The sequence below is a fragment of the Somniosus microcephalus genome, unplaced genomic scaffold (assembly GCF_052327205.1).
Source record: "Somniosus microcephalus isolate GS21.2 unplaced genomic scaffold, FLI_Smic_1.0 scaffold482, whole genome shotgun sequence".
In the NCBI taxonomy this organism is placed as follows: domain Eukaryota; kingdom Metazoa; phylum Chordata; class Chondrichthyes; order Squaliformes; family Somniosidae; genus Somniosus; species Somniosus microcephalus.
The window spans coordinates 144,339-153,698 of NW_028225669.1; the positions used below are offsets into that span (position 1 = coordinate 144,339).

A 9,360-nucleotide genomic window follows, 5' to 3' on the forward strand; every position below is an offset into this window, starting at 1 on the left:
AGTGCGGTGCCCAGAATTGGGCACATTTGGACTTTCAACATACTTTTGTAGGAAAACTTGGCACGACAGGATCTGTTGGAGATTGAGGCTGAGAGAGATATCAACAAGATAACCGAGTTATGTACCGATCAGTCAGCAAGTTTCGTCGGGCCAAGCGTCAGGCATCCTCCCTGCCATAACCAGGGGACTCACTGCGCAGAATGGTCCTGGGACACTTGCTGCCCTGTTTACACTGCTGATCTTGGGTCCAGGGACCAGGGGCTGGAACTCCTGCCTGTTTGAGACCAATTGGAATAAGCAAATCCACCACTCAGAAAATGGCCAAAGTTTCTTTTTAACTCTTACTTTAGGGGGGCCATGAGGAGCAGGAGGTTTTGCTGCTGCTCCAGCCGTGGCTCAGTGGGTAGCACTCTCTCGACTGAGTTAGAAGGTTGTGGGTTCGAGCCCCACTCCAGAGACTTGAGCACAAAATTCCAGGCTGACACTTCAGTCCAGTACTGAGGGAGCGGCCCACTGTCGGAGGGGCAGCACTGAGGGAACGCCGCACTTTCGGAAGAGCAGCACTGAGGGAGCACCGCGCTGTCTGAGGGACAGTACTGAGGGAGCACAGCAACGTTGGAGGGGCAGAACTGAGGGAGCGCCGCACTGTCGGAGGGGCAACACTGAGGGAGTGCCGTACTGTCGGAGGGGCAGTACTAAGGGAGCGCTGCACTCTCGAAGGGGCGATACTGATGGAGTGCCGCTTTGTCGGAAGGCTGGTACTGAGCTGCACTGTCGCAGGGGCAGTAGAGACGGAGCGCAACACTGTCAGAGGTGCAGCACTGAGGGAGTGTAGTACTGTTGGAGGGGCAGTACAGCGGGAGTGCAGTACTGTCGGAGGGACAGTACTGAGCGAGTGCTGCTCTGTCAGAGGGGCGGTATTGAGGTAGTGCCATACTGTCGGAGGGTCAGTACTGAGGGAGCGCTGTACTGTTGCATGGCCGGTTCTGAGGGAGCACCGAACTATCGGAGAGGAAGTACACAGGGAGCGCAGCACTGAAGGAGTGCCGCACTGTCGGAGAGGCAGTACTGAAGGAGCGCTGCACTGTCGGAGGGGCAGTACTGAGGGAGCACTGCACTGTCGGAGGGGCAGTGCTGAGGGACTGCCGTGCTGTCGGAGGGGCAGTACTGAGGGAGGGCTGCACTGTCGGAGGGGCAGTACTGAGAGAGCGCTGCACTGTGGGAGGTTCAGTACTGCGGGACTGCAGCAGTGTCGGAGGGGCAGTACTGAGCGAGCGCCGCCCTGTCAGAGGGGCGGTATTGAGGGAGTGCCGTACTGTCAGAGGGGCAATACTGAGGGAGCGCTGCACTGTCGGGGGGGCTGGTAATGAGGGATCACCGAACTATCAGAGAGGCAGTACACAGGGAGCGCCGCACTGTCGGAAGGGCAGTAATGATGGAGTGCTGCACTGACAGAGGGGCAGTACTGAAGGAGTGCTGCACTGTCGGAGGGGCAGTACTGAGGGAGCACTGCACTGTCAGATGGGCAGTGCTGAGGGGGTGCCGTGCTGTCGGAGGGGCAGTACTGAGGGTGCGCTGCACTGTCGGAGGGGCAGTACAGAGGGAGCGCTGCACTGTGGGAGGGGCAGTACTGAGTGAGTGCAGCACAGTCGGAGGGGCAGTACTGCGGGAATGCAGTACTGTCGGAGGGGTAGTACTGAGTGAGCGCCGCTCTGTCAGAGGGGCAGTACTGAGGGAGTGCCGTATTGTCGGAGGGGCAGTACTGAGGGAGAGCTGCACTGTCAGAGGGAAAGTACTGAGGGAGCGTCTCACTGTTGGAGGGGCAGTACTGAGGGAGCGCTGCACTATCGGTGGGGCATTATTGAGCTGCACTATCGGAAGTGCAGTTCTGGAGGGCTGTACTGATGGAAGGGCAGTACTGAGAGAGTGCCGCATTGACGGAGGGTCGATACTGAGGGAGCGCTGCACTGTCGGAGTGGCAGTACTGAGGGAGTTCTGCACTGTCAGAGGAGCAGGACTGAGAGAGCGCCAAACTTTCAGATGGGCAGGACTGAGGGAGAGCCACGCTGTCGGAGGGGCAGTACTGTGGGAGCGCCACACTGTCGGAGGGGCAGTACTGTGGGAGCGCCACACTGTCGGAGGGGCAGTACTGAGGTAGCGCCGCACTTTTGGAGGTGCCATCTTTCAGATGAGACGTTAAACGGAGGCCCCGTCTGCCTTCTCGGTTGGAGGTAAGATTTCACGGCCACTACTGGAAGAAGAGCAGGTGGAGTTCTCCCCGGTGTCCTGGGGTCAATATTTACCCCTCAACCAACATCACAAAAAACAGAAGATCTGGTCATTATCACATTGATGTTTGTGGGAGATTTCTGTGCACAAATTGGCTGCCGCGTTTCCTACATTCCAAGAATGACTGAATTCAGAAAATACTTAATCGGTTGGAAAGCGCTTTGGCATGTCTGGTGGTGGTGAAAGGCGCTATATAAATGAAACTCGCTGGCTGCATGCGAATCAGGCTCACGTCTCACAGTGATGGGAGTAGCTGATGGGCACACTCTGCCCGCTGCCTGTCTCAAGTTGTCAAGGCCCTGGAGAGGTTGCAGAGCAGGTTTTCCGGGATGGTACCAGGGATGTTCAGTTCTGTGGAGAGGCTGGAGAATCTGGGGTTTTTCTCTTTAGATCAGAGAAAGTTCAGGGGAGATTTAATGGAGGTGCTCAACATCATGAGGGGTTTCAATTGAGTAAATAAGGAGAAACTGTTTCCAGTGGCAGGAGGGTCGGTAACCAGATGAAACAGATTTAAGATAATTGGCAAAAGAACCAGAGGGGGATATTAAGAAGGCAAATGGTATGTTGGCCTTCACAGCGAGGGGTTTTGAGTACAAGAACAAGGATGCCTTGCTGCAGTATTACAGGGCCTTGGTGAGACCATTGTGTGCAGTTTTGGTCAGTACATGGAGAGATTGGGTCGATTGGGCTTATACTCGCTTGAGTTTAGAAAAATTAGAGGGGATCTCATTGAACCTTATGAAATTCTAACAGGACTAGACAGACTAGATACAGTAAGGATGTTCCCGATGTTCGAGGCAACCTGGGCTGATTGTGTGACAGGACAAGACCCAGACCTCAGGGGACAGGTGTGTGACAGACCCAGACCCAGACACCAGGGGAGAGGTATGTGACAGGCCCAGACCCCAGGGGAGAGGTGTGAAACAGGACCTGACCCAGACCCCACGAGACAGGTGTGTGACAGGCCCAGACCCCAGGAGACAGTAATGTGACAGGCCCAGACCCAGACCACTGGATAAAAATGTGTGACAGGCCCAGACCCCCGGGGACAAGAGTGTGACAGGCCCAGACCCAGACCCCAGGATAAAAGTGTGTGACAGGCCCAGACCCCAGGAGACAGGTGTGTGACAGTCCCAGGCCCAGACTCCAGCAGACAGGTGTCTGAAAGGCCAAGGCCCAGACCTCAGGGGACAGGTGTGTGACAGGACCAGACCCAGACCCCAGGGGCGAGGTGAGTGACAGGTGCAGGCCCCAGGAGACAGCTGTGTGACATTCCCAGGCCCAGACCTCAGGAGACAGGTGTGTGGCAGACCCAGGCACTGACCCCAGGAGACAGGTGTGTGATAGGCAAAGGCCCAGACCCCAGGGGAGAGGTGTGTGACAGACCCAGGCCCAGACCCCAGGAGGCAGGTGTGTGACAGGCCCAAACCCCAGGAGACAGGTGTGTGTCAGGCCCCGGCCCAGACCCCAGGAGACAGGTGTGTCTCAGGCCAAGACCCAGACCCCAGGTGACAGGTGTTTGACAGGCCCAGACCCCAGGAGACAGGTGTGTGATTGGCCCAGACCCAGACCCCAGGAGACAGGTGTGTGACAGACCCAGGCCCAGACCCCAGGAGACAGGTGTGTGACAGGCCCAGACCCAGGAGACAGGTGTGTGTCAGGCCCCGGCACAGACCCCAGGAGACAGGTGTGTGTCAGGCCAAGGCCCAGACCCCAGGAGACAGGTGTTTGACAGGCCCAGACCCCAGGAGACAGGTGTGTGATTGGCCCAGACCCAGACCCCAGGGAACAGGTGTTTGACAGCTCCAGGCCCCAGGGGACAGGTGTGCGACAGGCCCAGGCACCAGGAGACAGGTGTGTGACAGGCCCAGACTCCAGGGGACAGGTGTGTGACAGGCCAATGCCCAAACCCCAGGAAACAGGTGTGTGACAGTCCCAGACCGAGACCCCAGGAGACAGGAGGATGACAGGCCCAGGCCCCAGTGGACAGGTGTTTGACAGGCCAATGCCCAGACCCCAGGAGACAGGTATTTGACAAGCCCAGGCCTAGACCCCAGGAGACAGGTGTGTGACAGACCCAGGCCCAGACCCCAGGGGACAGGTGTGTGACAGTCCCAGGCCCAGACCCCAGGGGACAGGTGTGTTACAGGCCCAGACCCCAGGGGACAGGTGTGTGACAGTCCCCTGCCTCTCCCTCCTCCTCCCCCCACAATCCCCCTGCTCTGTCTCTCCTCTCCCTCTCCTCTTACTCCTCTCTCCCTCTCACCCACCCCTCCCTTCCCCTCTGTCTCTCCTCTCCTCCCTCCTCCCTTCCCCCTCTCCTCTTCGCCTGCAGTGTCAGCTGATGCTCAGGTGGTAGCACATTCGCTTCTGAGTCAGAAGGTTGTGCGTTCAAATCCCACTCCAAATACTTGAGCTCATAATCCAGGCCGAGACTCCCAGTGCAGTACTGAGAGAATGCTGCACTGTCGGAGGTGCCGTCTTGCGGATGAGATGGTAAACGGAGTCCCGTCTGCTCTCTCAGGTGGACATCAAAGATCCCATGGCATTATGTCGAAGAAGAGCAGCGGAGTTATCCCCAGCGTCCTGACCAATAATTATCCCTCAATCAACCTAACCAAAAAAAGTACCTGGTCATTATCACATTGCTGTTTGTGGGAGCTTACTGTGCTCAAATTGGCTGCCGCGTTTCACACATTCCAAAAGTGACTACACTTCAAAAGTATTTCATTTATTGTAAACGTTTTGAGACGTCTGGTGGTCGTGAAAGGCGCTATATAAATGTATGTCTTTCTTACTCTCTTTCCCCCTCCCTCTCTCTCTCTCCACTCGTCTTTTGCTTCCACTCCCTCTCTCTCTGTCCTCTGCGATCGCTATCTACCACCTCTCCCCTTCCTTTTATTCCCCATCTCTCTCTTCCCTCCAACTCCCCCTCTCTCACTCTCTTCTACTCTGCCTGCCTACATCCCTCCCTCTCCCATCTCTCCTTCTCTATCTCCCCCCTCACTATCTCTCCCCTGCTCTCTACCTATCTCCCCCCTCACTCTCCCTTCCCTCTCTATGCCCCTCCACCTCTCTCTCTCTCCCCTCCACCTGTCTCTCTCCCCCTCTCCCTGCCTATATCTCCCCCCTCACTCTCCCTTCCACTCTCTCCGTCTTTCTCTGCCCCCTCCAGCTCTCTCTCTCTCTCCCCACCTGTCTCTCTGAACCCCACCCTCTCTCTCTCCCCCTCTTCCTACCTGTAACCCCCCCTCCCTCGCATTCCCTCTCCACTCGCCTTACTTTCTCTCACTCCCCTTCTCCCCTCTTCTCTCTACCCCCCTCCCTCGATATCTCACCCCCTCACTCTCTCTCTCTCTCTCTCTCTCTCGCTATCTCTCCCCTCGTCCCTCTCCCATTCTATCTCTCTCGACCTCCTCTCCCTATCTCCCCACATTTCTCTTTCCCCTTCTCTCGCATCCACTCTCTCCGACTCTCTCCTCTCATTATCTTCCCCTCTCTCCCATCTCCCGCTCTCTGTCCTCCACTCTGCCCCTCTCTCCCTCCCCCTCTCTCACTCCCCCTTTTATGTTGCTCTCTCCCTATTTTCTCTCCCCCTCGCTCTCCTAACTCTCGCCCCACTCTCTCCACCCCCACCTCACTCTCGCCATCTCCTCTCCCATTTCCCCCCCTCCTCTTGCTCTCTCTCTTTTCTGTACGCCCTCCCTCTATCTCCACTTCACTCTCTCCGATATGCTTTTCTTACCCCACTCCCTCCCCTTCTCCCTTTCTTTCTCCACCAATCACTCTCCCACTCTTTCTCTCTCCCCCCTCTTCCTACCTCTATCTCCCACTCTCGTGCTCACCCTCTCCTCTACCTCCTCCCTCTCTCTCTCCCTCTCTCTTTCTCTCATGCCCCTTGCCTCTCTCCCCCTTTCACTCTCTCTCCCGCTCCCTTTCTCACTCTCCACTCCATCTCACTCCCCCCTCTCCTTCTCCCCTCTATCTCTCTCACCCTCTCTCTCTCTCTCTGCCTCTCCCTCTCACTCTTCTTGTCTCTCTCTCTCAGTCTCTCTTCTCCCGCTCTCTCCCCTCCTATCCCTCCCCCTCTCCAGTTCTTTCCCCCAATCTCTCTCCTTCCCCTCCTCTCCCCTCCCTCCTCCCCCTCTTCTCCCCTCTCTCTCTCCACCGCTCCTCTCCCCTCCCTCTCCTCCACCTCCTCTCCCCTTTCTCTCTCCTTCCCCTCCTCTCTCCTATCTCTCACCTCCCCCTACTCTCCCCTCTCTCTCCTCCCCTCCTCTCCCCTCTTTCTCTCCTCCCCCTCTTCTCCCCTCTCTCTCTCCTCCCCCTCCTCTCCCATCTCTCTCTCCTCCCCCTCCTCTCCCCTCACTCTCTCCTCCCCCTCCTCTCCCCTCTCTCTCCTTCCCCTCCTCTCCCCTCTCGCTCTCCTCCACACTCTCTTCCCTCTCTCGGACCCTCTCCCTCTCTCTCTCTACCCCCTCCCTCTCTCTCCACCTCACTCTCTCCCCTCACTTTACACTTCTCTCCCCTTCTCCCTTTCTCTCTCCTCTCTCTCTCCACATCCTCTCCCTTCCTCTCTCTCCATCCCTCTCTCTCCCCATCTCTGTCTCTCCCTGTCTCTCTCCTCTCTCCCCTCCTCTCCCTCCCTCCCCCTCTCACACGACCTCCCCCCTGTCACTCTCCCCCTTCATCTCTCCCCCTCTCGTTGTCTCTACCCCATCTCTCCACCTGTCTCTCATTCTAACCTCTCCTTTCTCTCTCTTTATCCACCTCCTCTCCCTTCCTCTCTCGCTCCCTCTCCCTTTCCTAATCTCTCTCCCTTCCCTTCACTCTCTCCCATCCCTTCTCTTTCTCCCCTCTCCCTCTCTATCTCCCCTCTCTCACTGTCTCTCTCCCCTCCTCCACCTGTCTCTCTCTCTCCCCCCTACCACTCTTGCCACTCATTCTCTCTCTCTCCCCCGCTCCATCTCTCTCTCTACCACTCTATCTCTCTGACTGTCTTACTCGTATCGCTCCCTCCCCTCTACCTCCTGCTCCCCCATCTCCCTCCCTCTCCCCTCTCCCCGTCTGCTGTCTCTCTCCTCTCACCACCACTCTCTCCATCCCCCTCACACTATCTCCCCCGCTCTATACTCCTTTTCCCTCTATCTCCTATCTCTATCTCTCCCCTCTCTTTCTAGCCCTTCTCTCTCCCGCCTCCCTTTATCCATCTCCAACTCTCCCTCCTCCCTCTCTCTCTCCCTCTCCACCTCTTCCTCGTACCTCTTTCTCCCTCCCTCCCAGTCTCTCCCTTTATCTATCACTCATTCTCTCATCTCCCCATCACTCAACCTCTCTCCCCTCTCTCCCCCTTGCTTCTCTCTTCTATCTTTCTCTCCCCCTTGCTCCTCTCTCACCCCCATTTCCCCACATCTCCCTCTCTCTTGCCCTCTCCCTTACTCGCTCTCTACCCGTCTCTCTCTTCCCTCTCCCCGCCCCTCTCCCTCACTCGCTCTCTCTTTCCCCACCTCTCGCTCTCTACCCGTCGCACTCTCTCTCCCTCTCTCTCCAGCTCTTTCTCTCTTCCCGCTCTCCCTCACTTTACCCTCTCCCACATTCTCCTCTCCCTTTCTACCCTGTCTCTATCTGCACCTCTCTCCCTCTGCCCCCTCTATCTCCACCTCTCTCCCCTTTCCCTCTTCCCTCCCTCTCTCTCCCGCCTTCTCCCTCCCCCGTCTCCCTCACGCTGCCTCTCTATCACTCTCTCCCTTTCTGTCTCTACACCACTCTCTCTCTCCCCCCTCTCCCCACTGTCTCTCTCCCTCTCTCTCACAATCCCTTAATCCTATCCCCACCCTCTCTCTCTCCCCCTTACGCGCTTTCCCCTCTCTGCCCCATCTCCCTGCCCCTCTCTCTCTCTCTCCCCCTCCCTCCCCACTCCTGTCTATGCCCTTTCTCTGGCCCCCCACCTTCTCTTTCTAGGCCACTCTCTCACTCACTATCAATCCCTCCCTCTCTGTCCATCTCTCTCCCCACCTCTCATTTCCCGCATTACTTTCTCCACCTCGCTCTCTCTCAATCTCTCTAACTCTCTCTCTCTCTCAACCTTTCTCCACCTCTCTCTCCCCTCTCTCTCTTTCCGTCTATCTCCATCTCTCTCCCAATCCTTCTCTCCCCCTCTCTTTCCCTCTATCTCCATGAATCTCTTCCAATCCCTCTCTCTCACTCCCTCTCCCCCTCTACCTTCTCTCTCTCGCTGCCCGCCTCTCACTCTATCTCTCTCTCTCCCTCTCTCCTTCACAACTCCTGTGTCACTGTCTCCCTCTCTCTCACCACTCTCCACCAGTCCCCCTGCTCTCTCTCTATGCCTCCCTCTTTCACTTTCCCCTTCTCTCTCCCTATCACTTTCCCTCCCTCTACACCTCGCTCCCCTCCATCTCCCGCTCTTTTTCCATCCCTCTCTCACCCTCTCCCCCATGACTCTCATTCCCTCCCCATCACTCTACCTCTCGCTCTCTCTCTCTCCCTAGCTCCTCTCTTCTATTTCTCTCTCCTCTTCAATCCTCCCTCTCTCACCCCCACCTCCCCGCCTCTACCTCTCTCTCTACCCCCTCTCTCTCCGTCTCTCCCTCTCCATCTCTCTCCTCGCTCTCCCCCTCTCTTTCTCTCACAATCCCTCTGTCTGTCACCCATCTGTCTCTCTCCATGTCTCTTTCACTCTCTCTCCCACCACTCTCTCCCCCTAGCTCCTCCTTCTCTCTCTCCGCCTCTCCCTCCCTCTTCCCCTCTCTCTATCTCCACCCTCTCTACCCGTTGTCTCCCCCCTCACGCTCTCTCCCCACCCGCTACCCCATCTCTCTCCCCATCACTCTCTCTCCCTCTCCTCTCCCCTTCCCCTCTCTCCCCCGACACCATCCCTCTCACCATCTCTCCCCCATTCTCTCACTCTCCCCATCCCTCTCTATCCCGCTCTCCCTCCATCTGTCAATCCCTGTCTCTCTCCACCTCTCCCTCGCTCTCCCCTCCCTTTCTCTCTCCCCACTCCCTCCCTCTCTCCCCACAACCTCGCTCTCTCCCCACTCACTCCCCCTC

The 9,360-nt window shown here is 57.3% G+C and overlaps 1 pseudogene; it reads left to right on the top strand.

The window, feature by feature from the left end:
- Positions 1-731: 731 nt before the first annotated feature.
- Positions 732-2,200, top strand: LOC147081735 (uncharacterized; annotated as a pseudogene).
- The last annotated feature ends 7,160 nt before the right edge of the window (positions 2,201-9,360 follow it).